Source organism: Barbus barbus (assembly GCF_936440315.1).
Source record: "Barbus barbus genome assembly, chromosome: 39".
Lineage (NCBI taxonomy): Eukaryota > Metazoa > Chordata > Actinopteri > Cypriniformes > Cyprinidae > Barbus > Barbus barbus.
In genome coordinates this window covers 5,980,983-5,989,875 of record NC_136717.1, presented here as the reverse complement: position 1 = coordinate 5,989,875, position 8,893 = coordinate 5,980,983, and positions in this window count along the sequence as shown.

Genomic DNA, 8,893 nt, shown 5'->3' with positions numbered 1-8,893 from the left:
CACCAACCTGACAGCTATTAATCACAAACATTATACAGAACAGGTCATTAGATTTTTTGTTTGTCAACAAGGTAATAACAATACTGGAGTTGCATCCTCCTCAACGTGATTACCTCTGACAACTGGCTGTGAAGTAGTTGTGTTCAGTGTTCCTGTTGCTACAGAAAAAAAAACAAACACACCAGTACAAAACATGTTTTAATGATGGTATTTACATGTCAGATTGATTGCAGTGCTTCAAGTTTGTTCAGTTCAAACCAATGTTTTAGGTTGTTGCAGATTGTGAGAACAGTTCTAATTCAAAGGTGTTTACTTGTGGTGCACTAATTCAAAGGTGCTGCACTAGTATGTGCCTGGCCAATTACAGAAAAGAGAGATGATTGAAGTCCATTACAATTTTTTACCTTTTGCTAGGTCTTTGCCACAGTGAAATTGGTATTCAAATGGATGGTAAACAATAAATGGTTCACATGCTAAGAAAGTTGAAAGCAATGATGCAGAGCATGAAGTGAGGCTGTACCTTTGCACACTGGAACAAAATGTGGTATATTACGTTGAGACCAAGCCAAGTCATTTAGCCCATGCCACCAACTTGTCAAAAATTCCAAAGGTATAAAGGAATGAAATACATTCTTAGCCTTTGCTCAACTTTTCCTAAGATCACCACTGGGGGGGGGGTTGCTATGAGCAAAAAAATATACTCAACGGTACTACGTGCATGCCATTGGTGAACTTGACCCCATAATTGAGGCATAAACAGTATATAAATCGAAAACTTTGTTTTGCCTTTGGAAACTTAAAAACGGGGAAAAAATGGGTTGATAGATTGGGTCTATCTTTGCTGAAATATAGTGTACAACACCACAGCTATACATTAGCTGTATAAATGTGTTTGACTCACCTTGGCAGATGACTCCGGCATCTTCATGGTTACCACAGTTATGTGATCCCCATCCTCCCGATGAACAGTTTTTCAGTGTAGATTCATTCCCACTGCACTGGACATCATCCAACCATATTTGTCCAGAACCTTGTCCAAAATAAGCAGAACTCTTTGCCTCTACAACACTCCCACAGCCCAGTTCTCTACACACCACTGCCGCATCTGTAGAATCCCAGTTATCATCACACACCGTTCCCCAGATTCCATTGTGGAGAACCTCCACTCTTCCAGAACAGTGGTTGGGTCCATTCACCAACCTGACAGCTATTAATCACAAACAATATACAGAACAGGTCATTAGATTTTTTGTTTGTCAACAAGGTAATAACAATACTGGAGTTGCATCCTCCTCAACGTGATTACCTCTGACAACTGGCTGTGAAGTAGTTGTGTTCAGTGTTCCTGTTGCTACAGAAAAAAAAACAAACACACCAGTACAAAACATGTTTTAATGATGGTATTTACATGTCAGATTGATTGCAGTGCTTCAAGTTTGTTCAGTTCAAACCAATGTTTTAGGTTGTTGCAGATTGTGAGAACAGTTCTAATTCAAAGGTGTTTACTTGTCCGTGGTGCTGCACTAGTATGTGCCTGGCCAATTACAGAAAAGAGAGATGATTGAAGTCCATTACAATTGCAGAATAGATTTTACCTTTTGCTAGGTCTTTGCCACAGTGAAATTGGTATTCAAATGGATGGTAAACAATAAATGGTTCACATGCTAAGAAAGTTGAAAGCAATGATGCAGAGCATGAAGTGAGGCTGTATCTTTACAGACTGGAACAAAATGTGGTATATAACATCAAGACCAGGCCAATTAATTTAGCCCATGCCACAAAACTGGGCAAAAGTTCCAAAGGTATAAATGAAGCGAAATGTAATCATAGCCTTCAATCGACTTTTCCTAAGATCACCACCGGGGTTGCTATGACTAGACAAATCTACTCATCAGTACTGCTTGCATACAATTGGTGAGCTTGACGCCGTAATTGAGGCGTGAACAGTATATAAATAGAAAACTTTGTTATGCCCTTTGGAAACGTCAAAAGGCAAGGCAAGGCAAGGCAAGGCAAGTTTATTTATATAGCACATTTCATACACAGTGGTAATTCAAAGTGCTTTACATAAAAGAAAGTGAAATAGACATTAAAATCAATAAAAACATGGAAATAAGAATAATAAAAACAAGGAATTTTAAAATGATATAGAAAATGATTTAAAATAAATTTAAAGAAAATGATTATACATAAAATTCATTGCAGTCAGTTCGGACATATAGCACAGTGCTCATTCAAATGCACAGTTAAACAGATGAGTTTTGAGTCTTGATTTAAATGTGGCTAATGTTTTAGCACATCTGATCTCTTCTGGAAGCTGGTTCCAGCTGCGGGCCGCATAATAGCTAAACGCAGACTCCCCTTGTTTTGTGTGAACTCTTGGTATTTCTAACTGACTCGATCCTAATGATCTGAGTGGTCTGTTTGGTTTATATTCAGTGAGCATATCAGCAATATATTTAGGTCCTAGGCCGTTGAGTGACTTATAAACGAGTAAAAGTACTTTAAAATCAATCCTAAATGTAACTGGAAGCCAGTGTAAGGACCTGAGGACTGGTGTGATATGCTCAGATTTTCTGGTTCTAGTCAGAATTCTGGCAGCAGCGTTCTGGATGAGCTGCAGTTGTCTAATGGTCTTCTTGGGAAGGCCGGTGAGGAGACCATTACAGTAATCCACCCTGCTGGTGATAAAGGCATGAACAAGTTTCTCCAAGTCTTGATTGGAGACAAAACATCTAATTCTTGCAATATTTTTGAGATGATAGTATGCTGATTTAGTTATTGCTTTGACATGACTACTGAAACTAAGGTCTGTCTCCAGAATCACCCCAAGATTTCTGACTTGATTTTTCGTTGTTTGACCCCTAGAGTCAAGATATGCATTCACCTTGAGAACTTCATCTTTGTTTCCAAATGCAATGATTTCAGTTTTCTCCTTGTTTAACTGAAGAAAATTCTGGCACATCCAACTGTTAATTTCATCAATGCATTGGCAGAGGGAGTCAATGGGGCTGTAGTCATTTGGAGATAAGGCTAGGTAAATCTGGGTATCATCAGCATAGCTGTGATAGGCAATTTGGTTCTTCCTCATTATCTGACTTAGTGGGAGCATATACAGGTTAAACAAGAGCGGTGCAAGAATTGAGCCTTGTGGGACTCCACATGTCATGGCCGTCCACTTAGACTTATGCTCTCCTATACTCACATAATAACCTCTCCCTTCTAAGTATGACCTGAACCATTTGAGTGCCATCCCAGAAAGCCCGACCCAGTTTTCCAGTCTCTCTAAAAGTATGTTATGATCGACAGTGTCAAACGCAGCACTAAGATCTAGTAGTACCAGCACTGATATTTTGCCAGAATCAGAATTGACGCGAATATCATTTATTATCTTAATGAGTGCTGTCTCTGTGCTGTGATGTGCTCGGAAACCAGATTGAAAATTGTCCAGGTATCCATTTGACTTTAAGTAGTTGTTCAGCTGATTAAAAACTACCTTTTCAATAATCTTACCTATGAAAGGAAGATTTGATATGGGTCTATAGTTGCTCAACATGGTGTTATCAAGATTGCGCTTTTTCAGAAGGGGCTTAACAACTGCAGTTTTAAGGGAGTTTGGAAAAGTCCCAGAAAGAAGTGAGGCGTTCACCACTTCTAAGAGATCAGCTTCTAAACAGTTAAGCACATTTTTGAAAAAGGATGTGGGAAGTGTGTCAAGATAGCAGGTTGAAGATTTAAGGTGCTGTACTATTTCTTCCAAAATTTTGTTATCAATTTCTTTAAAAACACACATAGTCACTTCTTTTTGAAATTGCGGTTGAATCTGTGTGACCTCTGCATAACTTGAGGATGTGCCAATCTCCTTTCTGATATTATTGATCTTCTCAGAAAAGAAGGAAGCAAACTCATTGCATTTGCTGTCGGAGAGCATTTCACTGGGAATCTGACTTGGGGGGTTTGTCAGTCTCTCAACAGTCGCAAAAAGAGTGCGGGTGTTGTTTAAGTTACTGTTTATAAGGTTTGAAAAGAAAGTCTGTCTAGCTGTGGCTAGTTCCACATTGAAAGCATGAAGGCTGTCTTTATAGATGCTATAGTGAATTTCGATTTGTCTTTTCATGCTCTGGACTGCTGTTGATTTTCTCCAAATTGATTTCTGTTTCCCCGTCTTCTTGCTGACCTTTATCGGGGCAATATCATCAATAACATTCTTAATTTTTGAGTTAAATGACTCCAGGAGAAGATCAACAGAGTCTGCAGAAATGCTTGGTGTTAATGATATTGCCTCCATAAATAGCGCACTAGTGTTCTCGTTAATGCATCTCTTTCTGATAGAGACAGATCTAGATTCAGTGGTGACCGAGATCAATATATCAAAGAAAATACAGAAGTGATCAGATAGTGCTACATCCTTGATTACAATGGATGAGATGTTTAGACCTCTACTGATGAGTAGATCTAGGGTGTGTCCACGATTGTGTGTGGGTCCGTGCACATGCTGACTCAGGTCAAAAGTGTTTAAAACAGTTATAATTTCTTTTGTAGTTTTGATTTCTGCATTATCTATGTGAATATTAAAATCCCCTGCAATAGCAAAACAGTCAAACTCTGAGGAAATCATTGATAACAGTTCAGTGAAATCATCAACAAAGGCTGGAGAATATTTTGGAGGCCTGTAAATAATGATAAACAGGGTGCGTGGAGCACCTTTCAGCACAATACCTAGGTATTCAAAAGATGAATACTGACCAAATGACATTTGCTTGCACTGATAAACATCTTTAAACAGAGCAGCTACACCTCCACCTCTCCTAACAGTCCTGCAGACACTTATAAAATTAAAGTTAGGAGGGGCTGTTTCATGAAGGACTGTTGCACTGCAGCTGTCTTCTAACCATGTTTCATTTAAAAACATAAAATCCAGGTTGTTTGTGGTTATTAAATCGTTGATCAGAAATGATTTATTTTTAAGTGAGCGAATGTTTAAAAATGCTAACTTGATGGAATTACATTTTGTCTCTACAGCAATCTTAGATTGATGCATTATAGGCCGCAGGTTAGATGGGTCAGCCATACGGCTTGAGAAGGCCTTAGACTTTCTATTGCTTAATAAAACAGAAATAGAGGAGGCTACAGGCACACCGGGTTCCCGCTTGTTCTGTAAACATTTGTGAATGTTGCTGCTAATATAGCGGGGACCCGACACATATCACTGAGAGCTGTTATCAGTTGTTTTTGGTTCACCTACACCAGATGGAGAGGGGTTTGGGCCCTGACGTTGTGGCAGCGGCCGGAGAGCTCTCGCAGGAGGAGGAGGGTGAGCTGGGCCTGCAGTCTTTGGTGGTTGTGGGGCCCGCCGTTTTTTAGTTGATATCTGGGGGCTTGAAGCGAAAGAGTGGGAGAGTTTGGTCCCAGCATACACCAGTTCCTCCATTTTCTGTGAGAAGCTTAGAAGTGGAGATTCTGGGGAGAGTGATAGTGTATCTGGTGAGCAGGGCTCTGGCTCTGGTGTTTCCGCTGGCTGTGAGATGTCGTTCTGGCTTCCCTGGCTGTTTTCCAGAAGGTCGTCCTTGGGTGCTGAGTCTTGGAGCTGTTGTAGTACGTCACAGTCTGCATGTGATGAGCTCTGTGGGCAGGGCTCAGCTGGGATGTCCATGAGCAGTGCTTGTTGTGGCTGCGTGGTGTTATCAGTATCCTTGTGGGATGTGTCAACCACATGTTGACTCAAAAGCTGACATGAAGTCCTGTGGTCACTCATATTCTGTCCAGGTGTGTGTGTGCCATTCAGGCCGAGTAGATTGGCACACACCGCTGAAGGATGACGGAGGGAGAAATAGATATTGTCCTTAAGCACTCTTGCACCGAGTCTGTTTGGGTGGAGGCCACCTAGTTTAAACAGTTGTCTGTGGCCCCAGAAAAGGTTGAAGTTGTCGATGAAGTTGACTCCTTTTATACTGCAGGTTCTTTGTAGCCATGTATTCAGCCCAAGCAACCGTGAGAACATGTTAGTTCCCCTTGCTGGGAGTGGTCCACTGATGAACGACTGAACTTCAAGACTTTGAAGCGTTTCAAAGAGTTCACTGAAATCCTTCTTAAGGAGTTCTGACTGCTCCTTCCGAATATCATTCTTCCCCACATGGATGATGACTCGATTTGCAGTCTTGTGCTTCATCAGAATGTTCCGAAGTTCTTTGTTCACATCAGAGACATTTGCTTGAGGAAGGCAGTAGGTAGTTGTAGTCCTGCTACTGATGTTTCTGATAATAGCATCACCCACTATCAGAGTCCTGGGCTCGACTGCGCTCTGAGCTGAAAGCCGCTGTCTGCTCGACCTTGAGCGCCTGTTAGTAGCGATGTTAGCTGCTGGCTGATTCGATCCGTGTTTAGTCACATTTGCAGATTTCTCACCCACATTCATTAATGCTTCAAATCTGTTCTCAAGATGTATAGGGGGTGGTAGAATGCCAGTGTTTACAAGTCTTGTCATAGCCGTATCTGGGGTAGAGGATGCTACAGCAGCAATACGAGATACTCGTGATAATCTGATGTCTCGATTGCCTTTGGGTCTCGCTCCCTGTTTGTGCCATCGATTTGTCTGTCGATCTGTTTCGGCTTTTTCCTCTACACTTTGTATAAACTTTTGAGATTCAGAGGACTCACCAGCTGTATGCTGAGGGGGTCCGTGATGACCGTCTGCTGTGTGTTCCGCCTGTTTTGGAAGTCCAGTAAGCAACTTTGTTTCAAGAACCGCAATCCTTTGTAGAAGTTTGTGGCAGTTCATGCAGCAAGTAGATTCCACGAGAGGCATTTTCTCTAGTCTGTTTAAATGTAGACAGCTGTGTTTTTCCGTCTCTGGAATGTAAACTGCTGGGAGAAAGTCTTAAGTTTCCCCCAAAAAAATGTGTTGTCTGAGCACTGTGCTGATCTGCTGAAGTTAAAGTTAAAATCTTGGAGAGATATGAGAAAAATGCAAAAATAGGGAGCAAAGCGGAGAGCAATAAGCAAGAGCGTCCGAACAGTAGCAAAGCCGGAAGCTATTAATCAAAAGGAAAAAAACGAATGATACATTGGTCCTTTCAAGTAGATCACGCTATTTAGAACACAAAACACTGTTGCATCGCTGAAATATAATGTACAAAATCACAGCAATTCATCAGCTGAATAAATGTCTTTGACTGACCTTGGCAGATGACTCCAGAATCTTTTTGGTGCCCACAGTTATGTGTTCCCCATCCTCTTGATGAACAGTTTTTGAGTGTAGATTCATTCCCACGGCACTGGACATCATCCAACCATATTTGGCCAGTACCTTGTCCAAAATATGCAGCTCTCTTTGCCTCTACAACACTCCCACAGCCCAGTTCTCTACACACCACTGCCGCATCTGTAGAGTCCCACAGGTCATCACACACCGTTCCCCAGGTTCCATTGTGGAGAACCTCCACTCTTCCAGAACAGATGTTGGATCCATTCACCAACCTGACAGCTATTAATCACAAACATTATACAGAACAGGTCATTAGATTTTTTGTTTGTCAACAAGGTAATAACAATACTGGAGTTGCATCCTCCTCAACGTGATTACCTCTGACAACTGGCTGTGAAGTAGTTGTGTTCAGTGTTCCTGTTGCTACAGAAAAAAAAACAAACACACCAGTACAAAACATGTTTTAATGATGGTATTTACATGTCAGATTGATTGCAGTGCTTCAAGTTTGTTCAGTTCAAACCAATGTTTTAGGTTGTTGCAGATTGTGAGAACAGTTCTAATTCAAAGGTGTTTACTTGTCCGTGGTGCTGCACTAGTATGTGCCTGGCCAATTACAGAAAAGAGAGATGATTGAAGTCCATTACAATTTTTTACCTTTTGCTAGGTCTTTGCCACAGTGAAATTGGTATTCAAATGGATGGTAAACAATAAATGGTTCACATGCTAAGAAAGTTGAAAGCAATGATGCAGAGCATGAAGTGAGGCTGTACCTTTGCACACTGGAACAAAATGTGGTATATTACGTTGAGACCAAGCCAAGTCATTTAGCCCATGCCACCAACTTGTCAAAAATTCCAAAGGTATAAAGGAATGAAATACATTCTTAGCCATTGCTCAACTTTTCCTAAGATCACCACTGGGGGGGGGGGGGTTGCTATGAGCAAAAAAATATACTCAACGGTACTACGTGCATGCCATTGGTGAACTTGACCCCATAATTGAGGCATAAACAGTATATAAATCGAAAACTTTGTTTTCCCTTTGGAAACTTAAAAACGGGGAAAAAATGGGTTGATAGATTGGGTCTATCTTTGCTGAAATATAGTGTACAACACCACAGCTATACATTAGCTGTATAAATGTGTTTGACTCACCTTGGCAGATGACTCCGGCATCTTCATGGTTACCACAGTTATGTGATCCCCATCCTCCCGATGAACAGTTTTTCAGTGTAGATTCATTCCCACTGCACTGGACATCATCCAACCATATTTGTCCAGAACCTTGTCCAAAATAAGCAGAACTCTTTGCCTCTACAACACTCCCACAGCCCAGTTCTCTACACACCACTGCCGCATCTGTAGACTCCCACAGGTCATCACACACCGTTCCCCAGATTCCATTGTGGAGAACCTCCACTCTTCCAGAACAGATGTTGGATCCATTGACCAACCTGACAGCTATTAATCACAAACATTATACAGAACAGGTCATTAGATATTTTGTTTGTCAACAAGGTAATAACAATACTGGAGTTGCATCCTCCTCAACGTGATTACCTCTGACAACTGGCTGTGAAGTAGTTGTGTTCAGTGTTCCTGTTGCTACAGAAAAAAAACAAACACACAAGTACAAACATGTTTTAATGATGGTATTTACATGTCAGATTGATTGCAGTGCTTCAAG